Raw genomic sequence first — 26,126 nt, 5'->3', positions numbered from 1 at the left:
CCAGATTGCCCACTTGTGTCTCTGGCTGCTACCCAGGCCTTCAGCGCCTTTTGTAGCTCGTCCTTCCTAGTGAGACCTCTGATTTGGACTTTGAGGTTTTTGCTCAGGGACTTCAATTCTCTCACTGAGTAGAGCTCCAACCTATCCTCCTCAAAGGTAATGTCCTTAGATGCAATGGATGATGCTATTGATTCCGGCATGATGAAGCAGAAAGTTCACCTGGCAAGATAACAAAAATCGGCCAAAAAGAAAACAGGTTTGTATGTGGCACGTAATGGTTTACGATATGGCAGTAGTGCACTCCAATCACTGTAAGTCAAGTGCAAACGCAAGTCCGATTCTCACCGCTAACAACCAATGTTAGGAATGGGATTTCTGTCTTACTGAGACTTGCACCAAAGCGAGGCAGAAACCACCACTCTAGTCAGGAAAAGGGAGTTACACTACTAAAATAACCCCTGCTCACCCCCTTGGTAGCCTGGCACGAGCAGTCAGGCTTATCTTAGAGGCAGTGTGTAAAGCATTTGCACATAACCAACAGTAATCCTGTGTACGCACTGCAAAAGGACACCACACCAGTTTTAGAAAAATATCCAATTTTTATATACTTAAGACAAGACCAAATACGATAAAAATTCAAAATACTATACTGCAAATTCTTCACTTATCAAAATATGCTTTTTACAAATAGTTCCTTAATGTCGATAGCTTTCTCCGGGCCTATCACGGCGTTGTGAACAACACATCTAAAACAGTTCTGGCTGACCGCGGGGTCGCAGGCCAACTATGGTGTCAGGAAGACCCGCAAACAGTACCTTTCAGAGATGCAGGGCGATGCTCCTTTCTGATGGGATCCGGAGCACTGGCACCAACAGGCATCGGGTGCAGTGGTGTGAAGTGCAGTGGTGCGGCGTGCGGTGCCCTCAGGTCGTGGTGCAAGCAGCGGCTCAGTGGCAGCGTCAGATGGCGTAGTCGGTGAGACCAGAGTTGAGGTGCGAGATGGAGGCGGTGCTCGTCACGGTACTAGCAGGTCAAGGTGCAAACAGCGGCGTTGTCGTTGCTGAAGTGCTGTCGTAGGCTGACGAACTGGAGTCGATGGCGCCAGCATCGGTAGGCCAAGGCTGCGGTGTGGGTTGAGGGCAGTGCGTCGTGTTACTTATGAGCAGTGCCCCAGAACCACGGTCCAGGCAGCGGCGTCGATTTTGGTGGGAAGTGGCGGCGTCAAGAAGGCCACAGCGTCGCCGTGTAGCGAGGATGTGCAGAGTGCCGGCCCACAGATCACGGTGTGAGCAGCGGCTCGGTGATGGCGTCAGCAGGCGTCGTCGATGAGACCAGGGTTACGGTGCGGTGTGTCTGCAGTACCCTCTGCGGTGCCAAAGTTTTGGTGTGAAGAAAGGCAGTGCGGAGTGCGGTGCCCACAGGTCGAGGTGCGAGCAGCGGCTCGGTGAAGGCGTTAGCAGGCGTCATCGGTAAGACCAGAATTGTGGTGCGGCGTTGCGGCAGTGCCCTCTGCGATGCCTTCAGGACACGGGTTCAGCAGGGTCGTCGTAGACACCGTCGGGGGAATTCTTCGGGTTGCAGCACAAAATACACAGTCCCCAGTGCTGCGGGTAAAAGAACCTGAAGTCTTTACAGTTCCTGAGACTTCGTGAACAGGGGGCAAGCTCTACCTCAAGTCCATGGAGAGTCTCACAAATTCGATTGCAGAAGGTCCAGTCCAGGCCTTTCACTACCCAAGATAGAAGCAGCCACTGCAGGTCAGCCCAGCAAAGCACGCAGAAAGTGGTTGTTTCTTTCAGCAGTTTCTTCGGTTCTTCATCTGTGCAGTCTTCTAGATCCAGATGAGTTCTAAAGTTCAGGGGTCTGGGACCCAGCATTTGTAGCTAAAAATCCTTTGATCTTTCAGGCAGAGGGTGTCTGTGTTCGGCCAGAACCAGTTGGACCTGCGCTGGCATGAATACCTAGCAGGAGGTGGAGACGGCTTTGTCAGAGGCAGACCAGGCCCTTTGAGGTACAAGGAGATTCCCTCCCTCTTCCTCCATCGTAACCCAGGTCTATTTAGCCCTTTCTTGACCTACCTAGACTATCCGGAGCCACCCCGCTCTCCAGCCATCTCTCGTCCCAAAAACTAGACAGGCAATCCATATTCCAGCAGAGGCACACGGGATTACCAAGCGAAATAATACCCACATTCTTAAAGTTGTCTTTATGAACTCAGAATGAAAAGGGCATCCTTGCTAAAGGCTGCGTCTTTAGACGCTGAGTTCAGACATACCAAACTTCATTCACTTATGCCTATTTCGGGCTATGTACGTGGGTGGCACAATCCGTACTGTAGGCCCACGAGCAGCGTTGGACTCACAAGTCCCGGCACCCGCAGTGCTCGTTACTGGGGCTGACAAGTAAGTCGAACATCCGATCATAACACAATTTACCACAGGAGCACCAGCGCTTTACCACTGATCAGCAGTGCGAAAAGCGTGCAAAATCGTTATACCAGCCAAAACAGAGTCAAAACCGGGAGTGCAGAAAGCAAAAACTTGGGAAAAACACGCCAAAAGATGCCAAGTCTAACAGTGACAATGAACCATATATAATTATTAGTAGTTCTTAGAACCGAAGTCTCTAGTTAGCAGTGGTTTGCACCCTTATCAAGTAGGGACCCTTGCTTTAGTCAGGGTAAGTAAGGCCACACACAAAGAATAACCCATGCTCATCCCCTTGGTACCTTAGCAAGAGCAATCAGGCTTATCCCAGAGGCAATGTGTAACGTATTTGTACATGCACACCTAGTAAAACAGTGAAAATACCACAAACGTACTCCATACCAGTTTAGAAAAATAGGCAATGTTTATCTGAGTAAAATAAGACCAAAACGACCAAAAATCAAACATACACAAAGCTTATTATAGAGTATTCAATATTAAGTAAAGTTCAATGGGCCCGATTCACAGAATGAACTTAAGACTCAATTCTAAACTTACTACTATTTTGGTATTCACAGAATTAACTTACTACTTTTGGTATTCACAGAAGATAGGATTTTGTCTTAAGACAGACTTAAGACCGACTTAAGACAGGCTTAAGACAAACTTGAGTAAGCAAATGCTAACTTTCTAGCAGTAGAAAATCATAATCTGAGTTTGCACTCCTTCCCTTGTTAGTGTTCATGAATCATGTTTGTGTCATCACAGTGATGCGTGCGAGGCTTTGATCCGTCCCATTCACAGCTCATACTATATGTATACCTAAGAACACTTCATTTGTGTCCCATCTGTCGAACTGCGTAGTGGGTGAAAATTACCCACAATTGTTTGGACTCCTTTGTTCATTTTTCAACCATTTTCAACCTAAGGAATCAATAGTAACACTTAATCTTTTCACTAATCCAGAATGTTGAAATCACTCAGGAGACAGCGCCATTTCAACTTCTGCATTTATTCTTAATCTTTTCAAATGACTGCTGCGTGCCTATCCAGGCTTTTCACGACAACACGTGTAATCCAGAAATGAAACATGCATCAAAGTCGGCTCGTCTTTTTATACCCAATGCATTTCAAACATACAATGGTTCTTCTTCCAGGGGCTCTACAATAAATAAAAAACACTCAGCTAGCTGTTCACAGTCAACCTTTAGCGAATACTGTAACATATATAAACTCACCCAATTTCTCACTTATACCCTTACTATTCCCTAACCCACCACCCTAAAAGCCTGTCTTATTCAAATACCCAACACAACTCCTTCCCTTCATATCACCACCTTCCCCTACCCTCCTAGTTATCGTGCACCCGCCTCCTGATAATCAAACCCCTACCCCATCCTCAACCTCTTATATTAACCTCATCATCGTTACTGAAATGTGCTCCCAAAAAAACCTAAAACCGCGTGTCGTGCACCAAACATACTGAATTCCAACCCACCTTTCCTCAAGTAATTCTCTCCATGAAACTCTCGCCGATTTACGATCTTAAACCCATTTTCCCATTTTTCACTTTCCAAAATGGAACATCTATGTACCATATCAGAACTTCAGCCTGCGTTCACAGGCGCTGCATTGGCAGCTGATTTAGGTTTGCGAACCTACACATGTGGGTGGCACACCCAGTGCTGCAGGTCAACTAGTAACATTAGAGTTACAGGTCCTGGGCACACGTGGTGCAGTGTACTAGGGACTGAGTAGTAAATCAAATACGCCAAACATGGAGAAACAAATTACTATCAGGTTTTAGAAACAGAGCACTTGCACTTGAGCACTGGTCAGCAGCTATAAAGTGCCCCGAGTTCTAAAGCTAGCAAAAATTAACCCAGCACACATTCAACAGCAGGAGGTCAGAAGCAAAGGGACAGGGGAAACCACGCCAAAAGATGCCAAGTGTGACAGCTATATTTCCAACAGTGTTCTCTTTGAGTATTAGAGAAAACCAATGTAGCTTTCTTTTCAATCCGGGATATGGTGTGTGTAAAAATCCTGTTATTAAGTCAGCAAAATTCTGAAGAAGATCTTTCCCTTCCTTCCCGAGTAGTTAAGAGTGTCGGAGGTCATTGCACTAATAACATCTCGCCTTGACTTCTGTATATATAAACTTCTTTATTCTGCTTTTTCACAAAGAAAAACCATAAAAGAACCATTTAAAAAGTACAACATACATTTTTACACAAGTATACAAATTTAAAACATCAATTCTGAGATTTCATACAAAAGCAATGACCATTTCGTTTCATCAGAAGTAAGGTTACGAGATTGTTATTTATAAATTTTGTCTATGCTTCATAGTACATTTTAGGAAGTTAAGAACAATGTAGCAAACAGTTTCGGATTCAAGCATTTGAAGTCTAAGAAATGCCGGTCTACGTTGTCTAAAACCCCAACTCCTCATTGTTGGAAGTAGCCAAATTTTTCTATGTGAGTGGTGAAATTTGCAGAACATGATCACATGTAAATTAGACTGGTTTGATTTTTCGTCGCAGGGGCATGGGAGAAGGCTTGAATCCCATGCATTTTTCAGGGGGAACGCGACCAATCTAAAAAATGTGTTCAGCCTAAATCTTGTCATCAGCATTCTCTCGTAGGTTGTTATCTGCAAAGTTAGATACGGGTGAATGCCATATGTTGTTTGGACCATGTTTGCATGAATGACCGAGGTTTTTGAGGACTCGGATGCCAATCTCAGGGTCTCTAAATGACGGAGGGCTTGTTGTTTTAGTTCATTCTTCGGGAAGTCGATTATGGACTCTGGATGAAGGTAGTATTTCTCAAGCCCAAGGTCTTTGAGGAAATTTCTAATATAGGAGAGCCATCTTACTTTAGAAGACTTGTCAAGAGTCATTGTATCCAGTACAATGGACTGGGTCAGCACATTTTTGTTGGATGTCCAAATGCGCCGCCACAGCATCAATGGTTGAATCCTAAGCAAGTCCTCCAGGTAAGGGATTCCTAGTTCCAGATGGGAGGCGTAGGTAGAAGTGCCTTTTGGGGTTGCTAAAAGAAATCTTAAAAAGGCATTTTCTGCTACCTGGATGAGGCTGGTATCCGTGTGTCCCCAGACTCCTGCTCCATACAACGCGATGGCCTGACATTTGGCGCTGTAAATTTTCAATAACTCCACTGGGGCCCTTCTCCCCAGTCTCTGAGAGAAACTCATTAAAGCCGCTATTGAACTTTTAAATAGATGGCATCTTGTCTCTACAGCTGGTTTCCATGTCAATCGATCGTCTATCATGATACCAAGGTACGGATACTGGGCAGTAACCTCGAGTTTTTGATTATCGAGGTAGATTTCTTTTACTCCTTTTTTCCTATTGCCTGATATCATGACAAACGTCTTCTTGACGTTTACCTGTAGGTCGAGACCACCCATAAAGGTAGTATATCTGTTCAGGGAGTTCTGAAGCTCTCGCGGGGTACGCGCGAGGAGAACAGCGTCATTCGCATAAAGCAGAGCGGGAATCAGGCGCTGTTTTATACGTGGGAGGTCCTGGGCCCCCCTCAACAACCCTTTCTCCAAACCGTTGGTGTAAAGTGAGAAAAGGAAGGGGGCCAGGACACATCCTTGCCTGACTCCACGCTCTACTCCAAACGGTGCTGTCAACTCGCCATTCAGGCCAAAAGCGAATAGAGTTCTCTCAAGAAATCTAGGAGGGGGGGTTCCACTCCCATATGGCGTAGAACCGTCCACAGCTTTGAGTGCGAAACGCAGTCAAAAGCTGCGGACAGGTCTACATAAACCATATATATTGTGTTCTCCTTAGCCTGCATGTATTTACCCACTATCAAACTGAGATTAAGGGCCTGTTCTACCGTTCCGAACCCCTCTCGGAAACCGAATTGGAGGTCGGAAATAATGCCTCTCTCCTCACCCCACTGCTGGAGTCGATCTAGGATTACTCTCCCCACAACTTTACCGATCGAGTCCAGCAATGAGATGGGGCGATAGCATTTCACGTCTTGGCGGTCCCCTTTTTTAAAGATGGGGACCATTATGGACTTGGTCCAAGAATTCAAGACTCCCTCATTTGCAACAGCTGTGCATACTCTTGTGATAATGGGTGCCCAAAGATCTAAGTTATATTTGAAGAAGTCCACTAGGACCCCATCAGGCCCTGGGGCTTTCCCTATTTTGCTTGATTCTAAGGCCACTAACAGGTCAGGTATATCAAAAAGGAGCGAAATTGGGTATTGTACTTTTGGAAGCATATTTTCGAGTTCATCAACATTTGAGTTATTTTTAAAAATCTTCGAGAAATGAGCCACCCATGTGCTTTCATCAATGGCTACTTCAATCTTGGGGATGTTATTATCGGTAAGATAAGGAGCCCTGACCGTTCGCCAGAAAGCCTCGCTATTTTTTGAAACAGCACTCTTATGCAGATCTTCCCAGAGTTTCTGTTTCAGTTCTTTAACTCTTAGCTTACGTTCCCCAGAGTATTGGCGTCTGAGAAATTGAATCTGTCCCATGTCCCTAGGTTTATTTTGTAGGGCAAGTTTTAGTTTGGTAAGGGTTATAGTACAATTATGATTGAACCACCCTTTTTTAGTTGTATTTTTGGACGTTACTTTAGACGATAATAGTTCCTTAATTTTCTCTAGGATTTGTTTAAAATTATTTAAAACTTCTTCATGACTTGCCGAGAGGTCTAAGCATTTTATTATATTTGGGTAAGCAAGCTCGACCAATTTTTTTGTAATTTCGCTAGGGTTTATTTTTTCCCATTTAATGGAATAACCATTCTGTTTTCCTACCTCTAAGTTATTCTGGGCAAGAGTGTTTGCTATGACTATATTTTGGGGCTTATAGTCAGGTAAGTAAAGGTGCATCCTCAACGCAGAGTGGTCGCTCAATGAGTTTTCAATGACCTGGAAATCTTTGGCTATATCTGATAAGCCAGGAGACAAAAAAATGAAATCGACTGTTGTTTGATGGCCTCTACCCACATAAGTCGGATTGAGAGAATTTAGATCCGCACTTGGTTGATTAGCGATTTGCAGATCCAGGTCAGAGAGCACGTTATTTAAGGCATTCCCCGCTTTGCTATGCGTAAAATGCACTAATGGCGCCTCATGTTCGTCCACAATCCCACAGCAGTGTGAGTTCGCCAGTGGGCATGGATGAAGGTTGAAGTCTCCTCCCCATAATAGATGAATTGCCCCATTTCTACCTTTCCATTGATAGTGTTGACTTAATCTCTCCTTTAAATTTCTAAGAAGAATCATAAATTGATCTTCCTGTAGATTGTTATAAAGGTTAGTCAGAAGAATAGTCTCCTTATTTTTATTTGCGAAGGAAAGTGAAAGAATTTGGTAATTAGGATCAGAATGGATAATCGATACTTTTAGATGATTCAAGGTGTTCGCTATATACGTTATTAGCCCACCTTTAGGCCTACCTGTTTTGCTACTCAGCGCTGGTATGAAATATGTTTTGTAACCTAATAAGTGACGCTCTGTTTTTAGCCATGACTCCTGAAGGCAGATTATTTTATACGGTTCTAAAAAGTTTTGGGCCGTCCCATCCTCAATCTTTGAGCGCAGACCCGCTACGTTCCAGAAGCGGATGGGTATAGGGTGTGTGTCATCTTTTAATGCTACTCCTTCTTTAGGTGGCGAGGGGGAGCTTATATTTGGGATGAGGTAGGATAAATTGTGGTTAATAGGTTCAGTTCCAGTTAATGGTCAATCAACCATTTCGAGTCCACTGAATCTATTAGACAGCGGGATGTTGTACCATGATTCCCACCGGGGTGGCTCTCTATGTGCCATCCTTGGTATGTGTGGCCTCCATTCTTCCCAACCTCCACCCTGGTGGCGTGGTCCCACTGACTGCCAAGAATTATCTTGCTCATAATATCTAGGGCCCCCGTAATATCTGTTATTTGGAAAATCGACCTGTCGAGGAACTGGTGCGACCCAAGGAGGATCGTAGTCCTGGGAGAAACCATTTAACTGTCTGAAAGGATAGAAAAAGGAAAGTGGTTTAACACTGATTCCTCCATTTGCATTCGTGTCTTCCCACGAGCAGATATAATCTACTATACGGGGATCTTCGAGGGTAATCACGATGCAATCCCCTGGGATCGTTTTTCTAGTTTTGCCCACCCATGGTGTTCTACGTACTGACCGAATCCTTCCATGCCAAGTCGAAGGCATGGGACGATTGGTCTGTAGCCAATGTTGTGCCTTGTTTTTCAGAGACCAACCAGGTTCCGCAATGTGGCCCACTAACTCTGGAACGCCAGTCATGACCACTACAAAGGGTGAAGCCTCGGGTGGCAAATCAATTGAAAATCTAGCGTCCCCGGAGTTTCTGGGGGTATTTCAATTAGCTTTTGGGGCCGAGAAATTAGGGGCCGATGGTTGAGGCGCCGATATTTTGGATGGTGCTTTGTTTGTGGTCTTGTTATTTGCTGCCACTAGATTTGGTGCAGGTGTAGTTGGTGTCTGTAAATTTCCCTGTGGCTGAAGAGTGGGTACCTTAATAGTTGGAGTTGGTATATTTTTAGAAATTGGCAGGGTAGGTGTTACTGCCTGGGGTGCGTTCTTTTGGACATTTGGTGGTTTCAAGGCTGCGTTTATGGGATTTGTAGGTAGTTGTTTTTTGTTATTATTGCCCCCTGTTTTTTGGGCCCCTACTATTTGGTTATGTAGTGGGGATTTGACAAGCTTTGATATCTGTAGCTCGAGCTGTGCTAACCTTTGTTCTAGTGGTAGCAAGGAAAGTTTGAATAAGTCCGCAATCTTGTTTAACAGCTGTAAATTATCACCCTCGCATGGTCCCTTGTTAGCCATTAAAGGGACCGGGGAATCCAAGTTAACGGGGATGGGGGATTCATTCTCAATATGATGGATTTGCGCAGGGACTACTAAGTGTTCTGCTCTGGTGGTTATGTCCTGTGGGGCACAAGGAATATAGTTCGACGTGGTGGAGATAGAGTTTTTTTGATTGTTCTGTCTCTTACTTATCGCACCCTCCCTCCTTCCCCTTGCTTGGATTATTTCTAGGGAAGTTGCTTGTGAGGGGGATTGGGGTGCTAATTCAGGTGTTCTTTCTAGATCAGAACTTAACTGTGAATCTGCAAGATGGGACACGGATAGATCCACGGTGTTGGGCAAACTACGTCTCTCACGGCTCACCCTCACCCCTTCGTTGGTGTTCCCTGCTACAGGTGTTCTAGCGTCAGCCAAGTTACCCAAAGAAGATCTTTTGGCGAAGGCTAGATCTAGGGAAACCCTTTCTTCTATCAAGGATATGCTTTGGTCTATGAATGTGTTCGCCTTAGTTATAAAATCATCCATAGGACCAAGCAATTTACCCACACTACCCGGGGCCTTTGTTTTATTTCCTCTGGTTACCACCATTTTACCTGGGAAGAGGCAGAGGGGGGTGAAGGTAAAAACGAAATGAAAAGGGGGTGGCCCAGTCCAGTCTCTCAGACCCTCGAACGGCCTCAAGCGGCCCGCCCTTTGCCCGGGCTTAGCCCCAGGCACTCCTGCGTGCTCCGGCGCAGCGTGGTTCTCTATTACCTAAATACGTACGGACGTAGAAGTAAGGGTGGGGCGGGGCGGTCAGGGAGAGCGGGCCAGGTGTGTCAGGCCTCGGGATTACCGGGACTCCTGGAAGATCGAGTCCCGGTTACTCGCAGCCCAGTTGCCCTAGCAAACCCCGATGGAGTATCACAGGTCCGGTGCAGCAGCTCCGTCGATGCGGGACCCGCGAAGCGGGTTCCGCGAGGCGTGAAGATTAATCCAGGGAATGGCTACAGCAAAAGTCTTGATTAGCGTCTCTGTATTTGAACGCCAACCAGTATTCGCCTAATAAACTTCAGGTTGTTCAAAATGCTGCTGCGAGACTGGTGTTGGGCGTTCCTGAACATCTGTTGGTGATGTAGGGGTTGCGGTCTCTTCACTGGCTTCCAGAGAGGAAGAGACTGATTTTCAAAGCCCTGTGTCTGGTTTTTAAGGTTCTTAACCAGCAGGGCTCTTTCTGTTTAAGAACCGTGTTCAACTGCTATCGTCCCAGCAGACAGCTGAGATCGGCTGGTCAGAGGAAAGTGACTGTTCCCCGTTTTAGGAAGGCGAGATGGGGTGAGTCTGCATTTTTGTTGGCAGCTGCTAGGCTATGGACACTTTCCCTGTACACATCCCTAGCATTACTTCCTATTCTGTGTTTCGCAAGAAAATGAAGACCTGGCTTTTCTCACAACTGTAAGTTTCTTTGTTGGTCCTCCCATGCCCCACCCCAACCCGTATGCTCTTGACGGTTATAGCACTTTGATGCTTTTGGTTTTATGCTTTTGACAAATTTTAAATTACAAATGAACAATCCAGAGATCCTAATTCCTGTATAACCCCTCACCTGTGCACCTTGCTTTCTTGGATAAACACTTATACATTGATGGGAAGGCACTGCAAGTAATTGGAAGGTATCTACATGCCATTCCTTAGCTAAACAGATGCCTCCCTTGGGTTACAAACTGTACATTTTCTGCTGAATCCGCATATAGGGTTTGCGCTCAGGTGTTTATTCAAATAACACATCTTAGTTGTGAAAGCAATTAATGCACGTCTTGCGGGGAAGCTGGGAGGTACATAATTATTATCGGGCAGAGCTTTGCAAATGAAATATTGAAATAAGCCTGAAGCAAGTGAAAATGACCGCAGCTCTGAAAAAGAAATGTTGCAGTGATATATGCACCCGATGCTTCTTATAACAGATCATGGAAGATTCTTGTCTTGGAAATCTTCGAATGGGCAGCTTGTGTGGAGAGCGCAGTGAATTCCCTGTACTTACCAAACTGCCCGTCTGTACCGCAATTTTGCTTCGCTCTCTACCTTTCATCAGCCCTGCTATTGATTTTACGCTCGCGTTTCTCGCTTTCCGCCACGTCCTGCGCGCGTGCGTGCCTTCCTTCCACTGCCTCCCAACAAACATTCGTGTTCGACTTTCGTGTTTTCCCTCGCCTCTCACTCACAATACATTATTTATTCAATTATTTCACCAGCAGCATTCTGTGAGCAAATGTGCGAAACACTATAGTGCAAGCAAGGGAACTAACTGACCAGTGGTTACCCACTAAATAGGTACAAATGATCACAATAATCAGGGGTGGCGGTGAACAGGCCCCGGCACCTGCTGAACCCTTGGTAGCTATGCCCCTGCTTTGAGTGCAGTTAAGTGGACAATCGACATTTTTCACTGACTCTTCATATGGTTGTTTCCCGACAATTAAATGAACACCCATACCTGAAAATTCTCCACATTGAGGCGGCTGCAAAGAGCCCATCTGTCAAAGCACTAACTCATTCCTGGCTGTGTGCTGGATGGTGCAGGTGGGGCCAGTGGGAGCGGTGTGTCATAGTGTTGCGTGGCCTCCCACGTCACTGCACACAAAAACCGCAAGACTGGTCTCAGGCTGAGGGCGAGAGAGTCCTCTCAGGCCCTTTGAAGCACAGTGAGGGGAGCTCAGCCCTGAGGAATAGACAAACCCCCCAGCAGAAGTCCTCAACTCACCAAGGTCACCGGTATGAGCCCAGAGCCTTGCCATTGGGCACCTCATACGTCCCTTTCATTAAAGTGTCTGAAAAGTTCATCTTGTTAAACCCAGAAGGAAAGAAACCAATAAATATGATGTTTCTCCTTGAAATGGAACCCATTCAATGCGGGCGGTGCCTGTCTCGTCCAATACCTCTGACAAAGCGTAGGTAAACATTTGCAACTAATGATACATTCCTGTGTTCCAGGCTGTTTTACTGTACCCAGTAGCAATACTTCTCACATGCGGGGCAGACAGCGGCGCTCCTTTTGTTAGACCTGAGCGCCGCGTTTGACACGGTGTCTCATGACATTCTGATGCGGCGTCTGGAGGAAGTGGGAATTGAGGGGACGGCTCTCCAATGGTTTCGCTCCTTCCTTTCGGACCGGTCTTTTAAAGTGGCCATTCCACCTGGTCAGTCCTCCTCTTATTCTTTGGGACTGGGAGTCCCTCAGGGCTCTGCGTTGAGCCCCACTTTGTTCAACTTATATGTGAAACCGCTGGCTGCAGTCGTTAGACAGAGTGGCTTAACCATGACATCGTATGCCGACGACACGCAGCTGGCGGTGACACTCAGTGGGGACCCTGAGGTGACTGCTCCCAGATTCCGTGCAGGACTTATAGCCGTGGCTAACTGGATGTTCATTAACTGTTTACAGCTTAATGCCAAAAAGACCGAGGTCCTGATTTTAGGGAAGCAGGCGGAACTCTGGGGAGATCAGTGGTGGCCTCCTGAACTGGGGGTGACTCCCATCCCAGCTGCCGAAGTTAAGAACTTGGGGGTTTGGCTGGATCCTACACTCTCCTTTACCAGCCACACAAAGAAGATTGCAGCTACCTGTTATGGTATTCTGCGAGGACTGAGGCCAGTCCTCAAATTCTTCGACCCCCCTACTCGGCAACTGGTGGTCCAAGCCTCCATTCTCTCTCGGCTGGACTACGAGACGTTGTTCTGTCTCCGCAGTCTTGAATTCTCTTCATTGGCTGCCGGTTAGACAGAGAATTAAATTCAAGGCCCTCTGTCTAACATTTAAGATCTTGAAATTCTCCTCTCCTCCAGCCCTTGTGGGTCTTGTTTCCCCCTATGTTCCCGCGCGGGCGCTCAGGTCGGAATCTTTATATCTGGCAACTAAGACCAGGTTTAGACTGAGTAGGATGGGTGGTCGCTCTTTTCGAGTTCTGGCGGCAGGATTGTGGAACTCTCTTCCTGTCCATATTCGTGCCCTGAACAGCCTGACTCTTTTCAGACGCGCCATAAAAACTCATCTGTTTGTTACTATTGATTGATCCCCTGTCTTTCCAGCATCGATCTGTTGTGTTGTGGTACTTGATCTGGCGCCAGGACGCCCCTTCGCTGGGGCAGCTGTGCGCCTAATAAAAGTTATTAACATAACATAACATAACATGTACCCACCGGACTATAAATTCCACATCCCAACGCTGGTAATGGCATTGCCTCTCATTACGCCCTACACCATTTCCAGGCCAGTATCCATAGTGCCCATAGCCGGTGGCTTAGACCAATGGGGTAACGAAATCTGAGGGGACCCCGGCAAAGTACATGGTGGGCCCCGCGAACACTGTCAGGAGCTCTCAGGACAGGGGCCTAGGAAGGGGGGTGCGGGCCGCCACAGGTGTCATCACTGAGGGGTGTTACAAAATGGCAAAAATATGTGTTTCAAACACATATTTTGCCATTTAGTCAAGCAGAGGGTGACAAGAAATTTTCCTCACAGGGTACCACCTGACCTTGCTACACTACTGTCTTAGGCCGGTGGGCCACCACCTGTGCACAGTGCAGGGGGGGGGGCAGGGGGGGCTGGAGCTCAGCTCCCAACCTAGAGTGCGGCGGGGGCTAAGGTTACGCCACTGATCTAGACATTGTGTGCCCGATTCCCAAAGCGCCTCGCACTTGTGGCTCAAGCCCCGGAGTCGTGGCGGGACCTCCATACTGCAGTTATCCATTGAGGGTTCCCCACCCAGAATGCAACACCCAGCCCCAACCCCCACAGGCCCACTCCTCGGCCATGACTGCAGGTCCTCCGCCATGAGTGCGGAGGCTTTTTGGGAATCGGCCCCTGTAATGTTATTTATTATTCGTATTGTCCACAATCTAGGGTAGGGTTTGATGCAGACAATGCCCCAATGCCACAGGGCACAGACTGGCGTAGCTGCTTCTGTAGGGCACTTGCAGACATGCACCGTAAATTAAGAAGCACCATTTAAAATATAGTTTGGTAATCAGTTCACTAGTTAGACTAAAAACTGCTTGTGAAATGCTGCTGCACTGTAGAAGCAACATTAATCTGACGAGAGGAGAAGTATGGCTGACAATGTAGTGTGTTTTAATGCCCCTCGGTGTTCTGCGTTTAATCAACATTTATGTGCAGATTTGGGTAGTGGGGACAAGTACCAAATTGGTGTCAGAGAGCTTTACATAAACCAGTTTTATACTGCAAGGGCAGTTTACATAAAAACGACTTCTCATAAAGATTTAATACATGGACAGTTGCATAGTGCGCAGCACAATTTACAATAGATCATTTCTGAAGAGAAACTGCACCTAACTGCAGTGTTAGATAGCATAATTTCACGTAAGAAGCTACATAACTATAAGTTGCATATTAGCTAAGCTCTTTAAAGATGAGCAGTATATATATCACTATATCGCTGTAGTATGCTTTTATGTGAGTGCACTCTTCATCACCAAAAATCTTGCAGGGCTACATAAGAAGCAGTGCACTGCTTGGTATATTCTGCAGGTATTCTGGTCTTTCATGATGAAAGGAAAACACAAGCATGACTGCCTTCTATAGTAAGGATTCAGAGCAAGTTAGAGTTCTAAGCATTACGCTTCAGTAGCCACAACATGGCTGCCTCCATGGACAAAGCTAGCAAGGGACCACAAACTGGTGGAAGTGCAAGGGTTAATTCATCCCTAATAGAAAATTCCCCGCTTTGTCCACCTTGATGCAGGACTCCACCGTCCCACAGCTGTGTCAGCCTTGACTAACTTTCTCAAATGCTGAGTCAATGCTCTTGATTCTCATGGGTCTCCAATCTGCTCTTGCCTTTCACCAGCTCCAGTGGGCTCATTCACTACCATATAGAAGACTAGAAAGGGCAGAATGATCACAAGACGCATCCTAGGTTTCCAACAGGAAAGTGGTATTTGATCAGCCCACTCACCATAGAAATTCGATTTGATAGCCATTCATGTCCTTTATTATGGACAGTAGGAACAATCGGGGTCAGGATGGCCCATCAGACAGTCTTCTGATTATCCCCATGATTTGGTGAATGTTCTATAGAGTGCTGTGGTGTGTATGACCATGTGGCAAATGGTTAGGGAGTGTGGGAAGGAAGTCCTCCAGTGGTGGTCAGCAAGCCGCCTGGCCAGGTCTGTAATGCTGCATCTCGGGTAGTCTTTGAAGATCGGCTCCTCTGTGGAGCCTCATCAACGTCTCCAGTAAGCTGGCAGTGGAGGGTTGGTGAGGCCTGGCTTTGGGGGGACCATAGTGAGATTCAGGTTTGTAAGTGCTCCTGCCACCTTCACCGGCCTTGATTCACTCATTAGGCGTTCAGCTGTTTTCATTTAACACATTTGCTCTGAATCTGGCTACCATCCCAAGTGTCCGCAAGACCACGGCCATAGAAAGATCCTTCTCCTACCTCGCTGCAGAGACCTGGAACACCTTCCCTCTCCTCCTTAGGCAATCACCATTGCGGCCGGATTTCAGAAAGGACCGCAAGACCTGGCTCTTCGACTGAACCACGGCGCCTTCAAAGAACCAGAAGTCCCCTCCCCCCCAGTGCTTTGAGAACCTTACGGGTGAGTAGTCACGCTCTACAAACCACCTGATTGGTTAATTCCTTGATCTGCCAAACATTAATGCTACTGATGCTTTTGATGAGATAAATACCTCCTGCAAATGTTACTACTCATTATTTTCCCAAGAAAGGATTTCGACTGGAAGGTGTCCCACCATCTCCAGAATAATATAATGGTGCACAGGGTATGTAAGAGCAGTGAGGAGAGAGAGAGAGGTGAGATGCATGCTGGGAGACACAGTGCCAGAAGGGCCATTGACCTGAAGACGCAGGGCTGCAGGGAAGTATTGCCAGGCCTGGCGACAGGGCAGTATTATAATGCCAAAGGGCACTTAGGAGATCCGACTATTCCATTAAGAAAGTTTTATCACCAATATCTGGGATATTCACTCTGTTCATTCTCATACATGTCTTATTTCTGAGTTATCTATTATGACGGGGATAATGCTGATAAACACATTTCTTTTTTTTTTTTTAATCCAAAGATGTGTGCCGCTGTTTTGGGTGGGGGCTGGGGTGAGCCTGTAGCGTGGCTTCTTTTTAAGCCTCGTTTACCCTGCGAGAACGTCTGCGGGGAGATGTGTCTCTTCCTAACATCCCAACAATCCTATAAGAACAGACCAAAGAAGGAGGCTGGAAGTTGCAGTTTGTCCTTTTTCTCCATTTCCATAGAGAGCAAGGCTATAGAAACCTCGATGATAGGCCATCATACTGAGTGTGACCAACCCCCACCCAGCCCCCAACCCCTAGATCAAAATTAAGGGGCACACAACAACATGTTGGCGAGTGAGAATGCAATATTACTTGCACTGAGCTTCTGCAGAAATCTCAGTGTCCTTTCAGACCTGAAACGCCTTCCAAAAAGCAAAATATAAACACCATATTCAGCAGCCCCAAACAGTGCTTGCAATAATATAAATATGTTTGATAGTGCATTAATTCATGTTGTTATTGACGACGATTAATAGTAAATTAAATAACACCTAAAATAAACCGAATGAACACTAACATACATTTAAAATAGAGTCCGTACAGAAGGTATATCTGTGTCAAGTCAATTTGGTTGCACATGGTGGCATGTTTTCCTAACATTTGACATAGATATTGTGACACCAAGAATAAGATCCCTGTACAGAAATGCATTTAGTAGTTCATAATCCTACTTATCATGCAGAGTCTCGAGTGTAGTAGACAATTCCGCATTAATGGCCCTCATATCTTATGCTCTTTACATGATTTCCTGACAGGTAACATTCTTGACCTGTTCCGGGCTTTCAGACATTTTCAATCATCAGAAGGAACGCTCTGCCGTAATTTATTCATATGTGAAGGTCACAGGGTCATATTTAGATGGAAACAAAAGTCCCTTCCAACATGGCATTGCATGATGCTGCACACAATGTCTCCAGCCATCCTCTTAATATGCGGGAGATTGCAGATTAATCGGAAGCAGGGTCAGAACTGGTAAATTATATATATTGCAGTTTTTAAAATGCCTCATCCCCATTTCAATCTTCTCAACCCAACGCGAGCTCCGATCAGGTCACAAAACCGCCCTGATGGAAATTCTTTTAAGGATTAAATTTGCTTTGATCAAAGATCTGCTTTATGGGATGAGAACTTTTTTTTTTTTGCTAGGTGAACCTTCCCCACTCACCAAGACCAACCATTGGCAAGTGAGAAATGAAAAATACCTCAATAAAGCAGTGCCTTTTAAGCTCACATAGTTGGTGCATAGGGAGTAGGTTAAAGAAGCACTTGCATTTACCTAAAAGAACCACCAAAGTTCAAAACTAGTAACTTGTGTTTATTAATAATTTCTGTCATTATTTTCGAGGAACAGGAAAACATGACCCATCATTGGACATTGCGTGTTATTTCGTGCTTCTTAGTGGCTTCAGTATCAGACATCTTTTTTTCATGTCAACACTCCCAGCTACACAATCCACACCATCCTTCTTCAAGCACGCCCCTTTCCAATCTGACATTGGTATTCCTGCACATGTATCGATTCCGTGGACATTCGGACTCCTGTATTGCGGGAAAACTGGCTTATTACAAGAGTGTATCACAAAACCCACAACTCACCATGTGTTACTTCTAAGTGGTTAGACGATTTTACTACTTAGAAGCAATACAAGTTGAGTGTAAGGATGTGTGATATAGTTATGGTGTATTTACCCTCCCCCTAACTTGTAAGTAAAGTGTGCGGTTACCCTTTGTGTAATGGGTATTACAAGTGTGTACATGAGAACTGGAAATTACATGTTGAATCTTTATTTTGGCCAAATTTCTAGCCTGTTACTCCTCATTTGGGCTCTAGGGCATAAACATCAACAGGAGTTTCTGCTTCGACAAGACATGCACATCACCCTTTCACTAACAGCCCTGATCCACTAGCAGCTCTCTACCACATTCACCTATATCCATCTTCCCCTAAGGTGGGTTGGCATAAATAGTAATTAAATCCTCCACTCTGCCTTCAGTCACCTTGATTCCTTCATCATGATTGCCCCAAACATAGCTTTAAGCAATCTCGGACCCAATCCACTATTCTGGCTCCCTCAACACACATGCAATCTTATTTCTGAAGAGCAACATAAAAAATACACCACTCAATAAATCCTGTCCAACACGTCATCACTGGAGGCATCCAGGCAAGTCTTCGAGAAAGGTAAATCATGCTACTTCCAATCACTTATTTCCCCCTCCATGCCAGTCTTGCCACACCTCCAGATACCCACAAACACGAGCCTAACAGAACATTCATCCCCTTCCAGACGTACATCAAGGAGACTCCTGGTGAAAAGCTGCAACCTTCAAGTCACCTCTCGTTGCACTCCTCACTCGCATTTCTTCTGGGTCGACTTTCATTCGAATTTCTCATCCATTCTCTACATAGTCAATGCTTCATGTACTCCATTTTCGCCTGCACCTCCAAATAGTCAATCAGACGTCTTCTCTGTTCTCAAACAAATGACTCCTCCTTGGTGAACAAGGAAGTGCTTGAAAGCTGGGACAAATTCATGGAAAATCTTGGCACACTCCACTCAAGAGAAGAAGGGAGGGAGGTATCCAGAGCAGTTATGGCCCGACAAAGTTCTTACTCCACACTGGTGAGCATGCAAGTCTACTATCTAAGAGGAGTGCAATTAAAACAACTAAAGCAAATAAAGCAAGGAATAAACAGAGCTAAACAGAAAGTCCACCGGGTAGTGCCAGATGTTAACCTCCGAGGCGGGCAAAGCCACAGAAACTGCATGGGCCAAAATTCTCCAGGATGCAATAGCCAAAAACAGCGCAGTTGGACTTGGCCCTTTTTGACAAGTTCACCCCAAAACATTTTTCCTTTTCTCTAACCTGGTATTGGTGGTTTTAGGCCGCTGGGCACTTTAGCACGGTGGTCCAGTGTAAAGTGTGTGCGATCTCTGTGTTACATTTGTAAGGTTGGCCTGCCCTCACATAGCAATGCATTGGGGATTCCCTGAACAGTGTGTGTCAGTGGTAATTCCTGTTATGAGAGGAGCAGTGTAGTCAAGTCTGGTATGTATGAAATTGTGTGAATAAATGCTGCGCAATGGTGTGCGCAGATTTATTGTGGTTATTTTAGAAATGCCACTTTTAGAAGTTGGCATTTCTGTGAGCTATGTGTCTGCCTGCCTGATGTGAACTGCATGTCTGGCTTGTGAGTGACAGGGGCTGGGAGGTGTGTGTGGCTCCAGGAGGGGCAGGGTGAGGCAGCGCTGGGCTGAATAGGACGCCTGGGCTGGGAGTAGTGGGAGGAGTAATCCTCTAACGCTGAATAGGCCTTTGCCCAGCCTGCACAATGCTGGTTCCTCCCCCTGTGGTGCGTCTGATCACCTAGCCTGACCTGACAAAGGGAAAGAGAAGCTTGCAAAACAAAGTGCTCCAAATCCCCCTGAAACAGTTGCATCTGGTTCCCCATGCCCTGCACTATAGACAAAGGAAATGTTAATATAATTATAGGGGCTGTGACCCCATGAAAATGTTCTTTACTGTTGGTGCTGTTCCTGAAGGGACATGCTGCTGCTGGGGCCCAGTGGAGGCTGCCATTTGGGTTTGCCTCCCTATGCCCTGCATTTCCCCCTTGATCTTCATGGACTTATTCTTTTTTCTGTAGAACCTTTGCTGGGACTTGTTCTCCCTTGTAGGAGACGTTTGCTGCATTTTTGCATCCCCTTGGCAGTTGGGTGTCATCAGCAAACATGTGATAGTGGATGTTACATAAATTCAGAACTTCAGTTGAAGGCTCTATAAGCAGGCTAAAGAGAGTGGGTGAGCGCACGGACCCCTGTGTGACCCCTAATGTTATCAGAGTGGAATTAGACAGGGACTGATTACCCTTGATTCTTTGAATTCTGTTGTGGAGAAATTAGGTGAACCAGTTTAGGACGGACTCTGATGGTCCTATCCTACGTTCCAGTAGGTCAAGGAGGCTGTCATGTTTGACTGTATCAAAAGCTGGCGAGAGGTTGAGGAGATAAGAAGACAGGATTTGTTCATCCAGCCTTTTTAGTGCGTCGTCAACAATGTGTGTGAGCAGCAATTCAGTGCTCTGGCCCTGATGGGAATAGGATTGGAATTGGTTTAAGAGTCTGAATTTTTCTATGTGGTTGCATAATTGTACATGGAAACATTTTTCGAAAAGCTTAAACAGAGTCGTAATATTGGAGATTCCACAGAACTTGTTTAAGTCTGCGTGATCAGCCATGACTTTAGGTAGTCTGGGATAGAGCCCTGAAGTAGTGAGGCATTACTATCTTGATCCAAAGTGGGAGAATAGACAGTTTATTATCACTGAGGAAATTCGATGGCAGAGGTTTGCTGAAGTGGTTTGAAGGATTCAGTGCTGTTAGAATTTTGAGGAAGGCACTTTCATCACAGGTTTTGAAATATTCCATGAAGCGTTGTTTTTGAGGGTGTGAACTGGGAGGGAGATATGGAGGCTCAGTGATCAGGGGAGGTGGTGCTGATAACTGATATGACCAGTAGGTGCTCCATTGCTGACTGCGAATCCCTTTCAAATGTGATGGTCTTTTCTAGGAAGAAGGAGGCAATTTCATCGCAGCACCAGATTAGATCCAATTGGGGAAGGGTTGGGTTGCCTATTAGAATGAAATATGGCCAGTTCGAACAGTTTTTCAGTTTGATTTCTAGCTTTGTCTAGTTTCTAAAGAACTTCACTTTCAAGCTTCTAATGCGGTTGTTATAACTGTTCCTCAGCGATCTCAGGTGCCTAAGGTGTTTGAGGGACAGGGAAAATCTCCATGGCTCATTAAGCTAGTGTCAGATTTTTAGGCTTTGTAAGTCTGTCTTGAATAGTTGTAGGTCCAGTGTAATACCGCCAAGTCTGGATTATATTCTGGTGAGAAGTGGTCGAGGTTTGAATCGAGGGGCCAGGTGCTATGTGGTGCTCGCCATTATGGTATTTGAGTACTACTGACCTCAGAGAAACAGGATTTAGGAGTTTTGAGAGTGTCATTGTTTGGGCCTTGGGGAGTGTCATAGGAAGGGTCATATTATTACCCAGGGTATTCTGAGATCGAGGGTAGAGTTGGGGTGATGGTGTTAATTCTGTAGCTGCATAAATCTGTGACTGCTGCTGTAGAGGTGTAGTATGGGTGCAATCTAGTTAGGTGATTCATGGATTCGTACCCAAACCACCCGGGGGTGGTGGAGAGTTGGTATTGTGTACACTGAGCACCTTGGAGGAGACAAGAGGGAGGGGGTAGACCTCTTAAAGTGATGAGGACATGTGAGGACACTACTAGGGGTTCCTGTGAGTTGCCTGAAAACCTAGGACATATTGGGAAGGAGCAGAAATATTACTAGTCATCGAGTTTTCGATGATAGAAAAGATTTCATCAAGTATTTCTAGATTGCAGTATGATGATTGGATGAGGATATCCCATTATTATATAGGGATATGGTTGCCTCTGCTCCACAAGCAAGTGAGGAAGCGACTAAAAGTCTTAGACCATGTGGAATTTTCCTGGATGTAGTGATCAAGAGCAGTGAGAGCAGGGCTATTCTCAGTTGTGCACTTTTCATCACTTTTTGATCTTGCACTGCGCGTGTCACTCTGAATTTTTAGTTCATCATACTGGATAGATACTATAAAGCTCCATCTATCAGAGCACATTTGAACGTTCTTCTTTCCTTTCTGTGACACTGCTTGTCACCAGTATTATGTCAGTTTCTATTCAAGGGGCAAAGGGCCACCATCTTGGGAATGGAGAGAGGTAACCTCAAAATGGATGGTTAACCAATACCCAGCAATATCTATGTAAATCCAGAAGGCAACAACTAACGAGCAGGAAGTGCAATTGCGAAGGGCTCATGTGTCGGAATCGAGCAGTGTAATTACTAGTTGCATACCCTGATGCTCAAGGCAAGGCTGGTCGGGCCACGACTTGTCCGACATGGGTGTCTAGGTTATAGAGCTCCTGTAGGGTACTGGAGAGAGGAAGATGCGACTCTCAGGAGCAGTCTTGGGGCCAGAAGTCAAGCAACAGGAACAGAGCCTGCAGCATTCCAGGGTTGGCTTGGTTGGGGGCGGCGACAACTGAATGCAGTTATTAAGGTGCAGGCTGGCTACCGCTGTAGTGCTTAAAAAGCTAGCCAGCCTTGCGAATGTCCAACCCAACCGCCACACTGAGTTGTAGCAGTGTAGGATTGCCCCCTTGGGAAGAAGCCACTCTGAGGACAGCTTGAGGGACAGTGGGCAGAACTGCAACTTCGGCGGGCAGAAAGGACACCACTCACCAAGCATCTGCAACCTTACTGCGCAGACCCGCTCAGTCCAAGGGCATTCGTCAGGCCGGTGGGGGACGGTGGGCAGGTCCACTGCTATGTTTGGTTTTCGAGAGGCTTATAGTGGATTTCCTACAGTAGCTCTGAATAACATGTGGGGTCTTTGGCTACTTCCGCAGGTGTTGGCGGAAAACATCAAGCAGCTACTCAGACCGCCGATGTTGTCAGATGTCAGCTACTGGGCATCTGTTTTGACAGTGATGTGCAGAAGGAGCTTATCTGCCAGTGGAGGGTGCAATTCAAGTCATCAAGGTTTCACTATTTGGCAAGAAGAATACCATCAAAAGTGTACCAGTGTGTAAAACAAGTTTTGTTAACATGAGTTATCGTGTGATACTCATTGAGAAAGTCGATGGTAGTGGGGTGGATGGTGAGGTATTAACAGGGATATTCACAGATTAGTGATCCCAAAACCCGAGAGCTTCCCTCTGTAGCTCCAGCTTGGTGGGCATTTTGTGTGAACAGTTAATGGGTAGTGGGATACACCACCAGCCAAGTGCACCAGATTAATGCTGTGGCACATTAACTAGCAGAGAGGGAACAAATGACAAGTAAATATTATGCCATTGCAATTTCCCTTTAGAATTTGGTGCTATGAATTGCTCTCAGGTGGCACATTAGCCACACTGACTCTGAGGACATAATTTAAGCAACAGAGACTGCTGGTATTCTGCCAATGTGCAAGGACTCTGTGATGACTTAGACTGCTTCATTGGAGCACGCATGGCATGGACCTTTTCTGACAGACATCTACTGATCATCAGTTGGGTGCTGCTCATTTTGATGACATATGGTTATAACATTAAGTTTTAACCAACTGACACTAGGAGTGCATTTCTACCAGTGATATGGCTACATGATTCTACTCACTCATAAGTTCACCACATCACAATAGACACCAATAAAACCAAGACTGAATGCTTGCATGTGTAATTGAATTTTACTTTCCTGAAGTCACCACACATCACTTCTTTGTTGACGGTGATGACGGGTAGGGCAACTTTCACCCATCTCCTAATCGCCTTCCACTGTTCAAAGACAACATTTCAACAGAGATACTACAGGGTACACACATGTATGCAAGTCATAATCTAACGCACTTTTGCTTTCCCCAAGCCCCACTTCAGTAGTGGTGACCATATTGGGGTAGGGGTGCGGACTCCAGTACTCCCCAGAAGTAGTTTGTAAGACTTTCATAGCATGTTGTGTGTTGCACACCATCCCCATAAAATGGGACTTACATGTACATCTTGCCATTTAGCTGCAGCCCCATTCAGGCTCCAAATTTGATACATAGAGCTGAAGTTATGGTCTACAGGTGTATAACTGACTAGTGGGTCATTCTATCCCTTACCTTCAAGTGTGGTTGCTGCTGTACAGTGGATAAACAGTGTTGAGTCAACGATGAATGGTGGACTATGTCACTGTCCACATATACCATCCTGAGATACTACTGTTGCAATACCATGCAGTTGTGTCTAAAATTCCACGCCCGAAAGCAATTTGCATCCATTAACACATCATCCGCTTACTCTATTCACTCATAAATTTAACATTACAGCTAGATTAATCAATTAATCATTCACACACGCTAACAATTTCTAACATATAAAACACATAAGGTTACATTGAAATATCTTCATAATCACAAGTATGCACTTCTAAAGGTAATATAAATTATTTTCATTTATATTTCATAAAATACCGGGGGTACTGTCATAACCACAACATCTGTACCTCCTTTTTAGGTCTCGCTGATCTAACGCGCATGCGTTGATCTACGATAGTGTAGTGTAGTTCCTATTATCCCAATAGGCTCTGCGCATTGGAATAATACCTTCAATAGTATAGGCCTAGACCAGACGTTAACTAGGTCTACTACTGTCGATATTAGACTTAAAGTTTTGGGTTTGCCAGCTAGCTCAGAGTTCACTAGAAACTTTCTCGAATAGGCAAGGAGGAGTTGAACCTCCCTGGATAGACAAGAAGGGATTTAGTTTCTGACAACCATAGAACATGACAACTTTGCTCTCCCCTAATCAAGAGTGTATCTCTAGAGTCGTGTGAAAACAAAAGACGACTTATTTTACTCAGTCAGTACGTGCATTCTTAGTCTCACCAGATTGTAGAGAAAAGGAAGAGACGGGCGTGTTCAATAAAAGATGGTATTTATTGATCAGTCTCTTTTCTCATACAAGAGAAATGGATCGATATTATCGCAATACTTATGGTAAAGTAAAGTGCATACATTAAAAGCAGAAGTATAAAATAATATTGTAAAAACATTGATATGGTTTCTAAGCCATATGATGGTTTAAAATGGATAAAATAGATACATACACATTTACATTTGACTAATCGTACTCAACTGGTGTTTCTAACTACGCCTACCCCAAATGTACCTGACCTAAGCCTAATACGTGGGCGGGAGTAGAAAGTAGCAGTTTAAGTTAAGTTTGTTTTGCCAAGTGACTGACTAAAGAATTCTCTGCAAGGGGTTATTCAGTTCTGTACCTGGAATCTAGGATGAATGAGGGATGGTATCTCTCGTCTCTGGTCTCGATATTCCAGGCTGCCTGCGAGGGCTACCCAGAAGCGAGGGAGCTGGATTTCTCGGCAGGAGAAAAGGCAGCTTCTCGTTCTCAGCGCGTCAGGAAGGCGGGGCTGCGCCAGCGGGGTCTGCTCTGCTCTGGGCTTCGGCAAGTCTGGCTGCTCCGATCTCGTCACCACCGCGTGTGTTTGCATAGGCCAATATCGGTAATATTTATACCTTTAAGGTGCCGAGATTGACGTAAGGATGGACGTAGATACGTCAATAAGGATGTCATACGACTTGGTCGTTAGCACATTCTTTTGCTGAAGTTCTCGGTGAAATCAAAACAATGGCCGCAGGGTTTTTCCCAGGTTGTCATAGGTTTGATTTGTTTTGAGAACTCCGTATGCCTTATCAGGGGCTGGAGGAATATCGCTTGTCTAATTAGATGGCAAGCGTTATGACCTAATCAGATAACACGTTCCTGTGCCGTAGTGTGGCTTAATCAGATAACGGTTCCTGCATCATGGGGGTTTTCTGCCTCATGGGATGGCTGCTAGTTAACTTGTTAACCAGAATAGGGTCAGGAATAGGGGTATCGATACAGAACCTATAGGAATACATCACACCCACTCCACGCTAACTATGGACATATTTACGAATCTATGCATAGTAAAACATACTGTAGAGTATCGTGTATACCTTACCACCCCAAAATACATAAATGCATTTTGAAATTATCAAATATACGGAAAAACAGTCACATGTAATATATGCACTCAAGCTGTAGAATAATGCTAAAGTAATCACGCATATCTATACATTATCACTAATTTGTATATGAGAATTTACACATGAAATGGCTCTTAATACAGAAAAATGTTCGAGACCATTCCA

The sequence above is a fragment of the Lissotriton helveticus genome, chromosome 4_1, assembly GCF_964261635.1.
Source record: "Lissotriton helveticus chromosome 4_1, aLisHel1.1, whole genome shotgun sequence".
Lineage (NCBI taxonomy): Eukaryota > Metazoa > Chordata > Amphibia > Caudata > Salamandridae > Lissotriton > Lissotriton helveticus.
The sequence above is the reverse complement of the archived record's forward strand: the minus strand, read 5'-3'. Positions refer to the sequence as shown.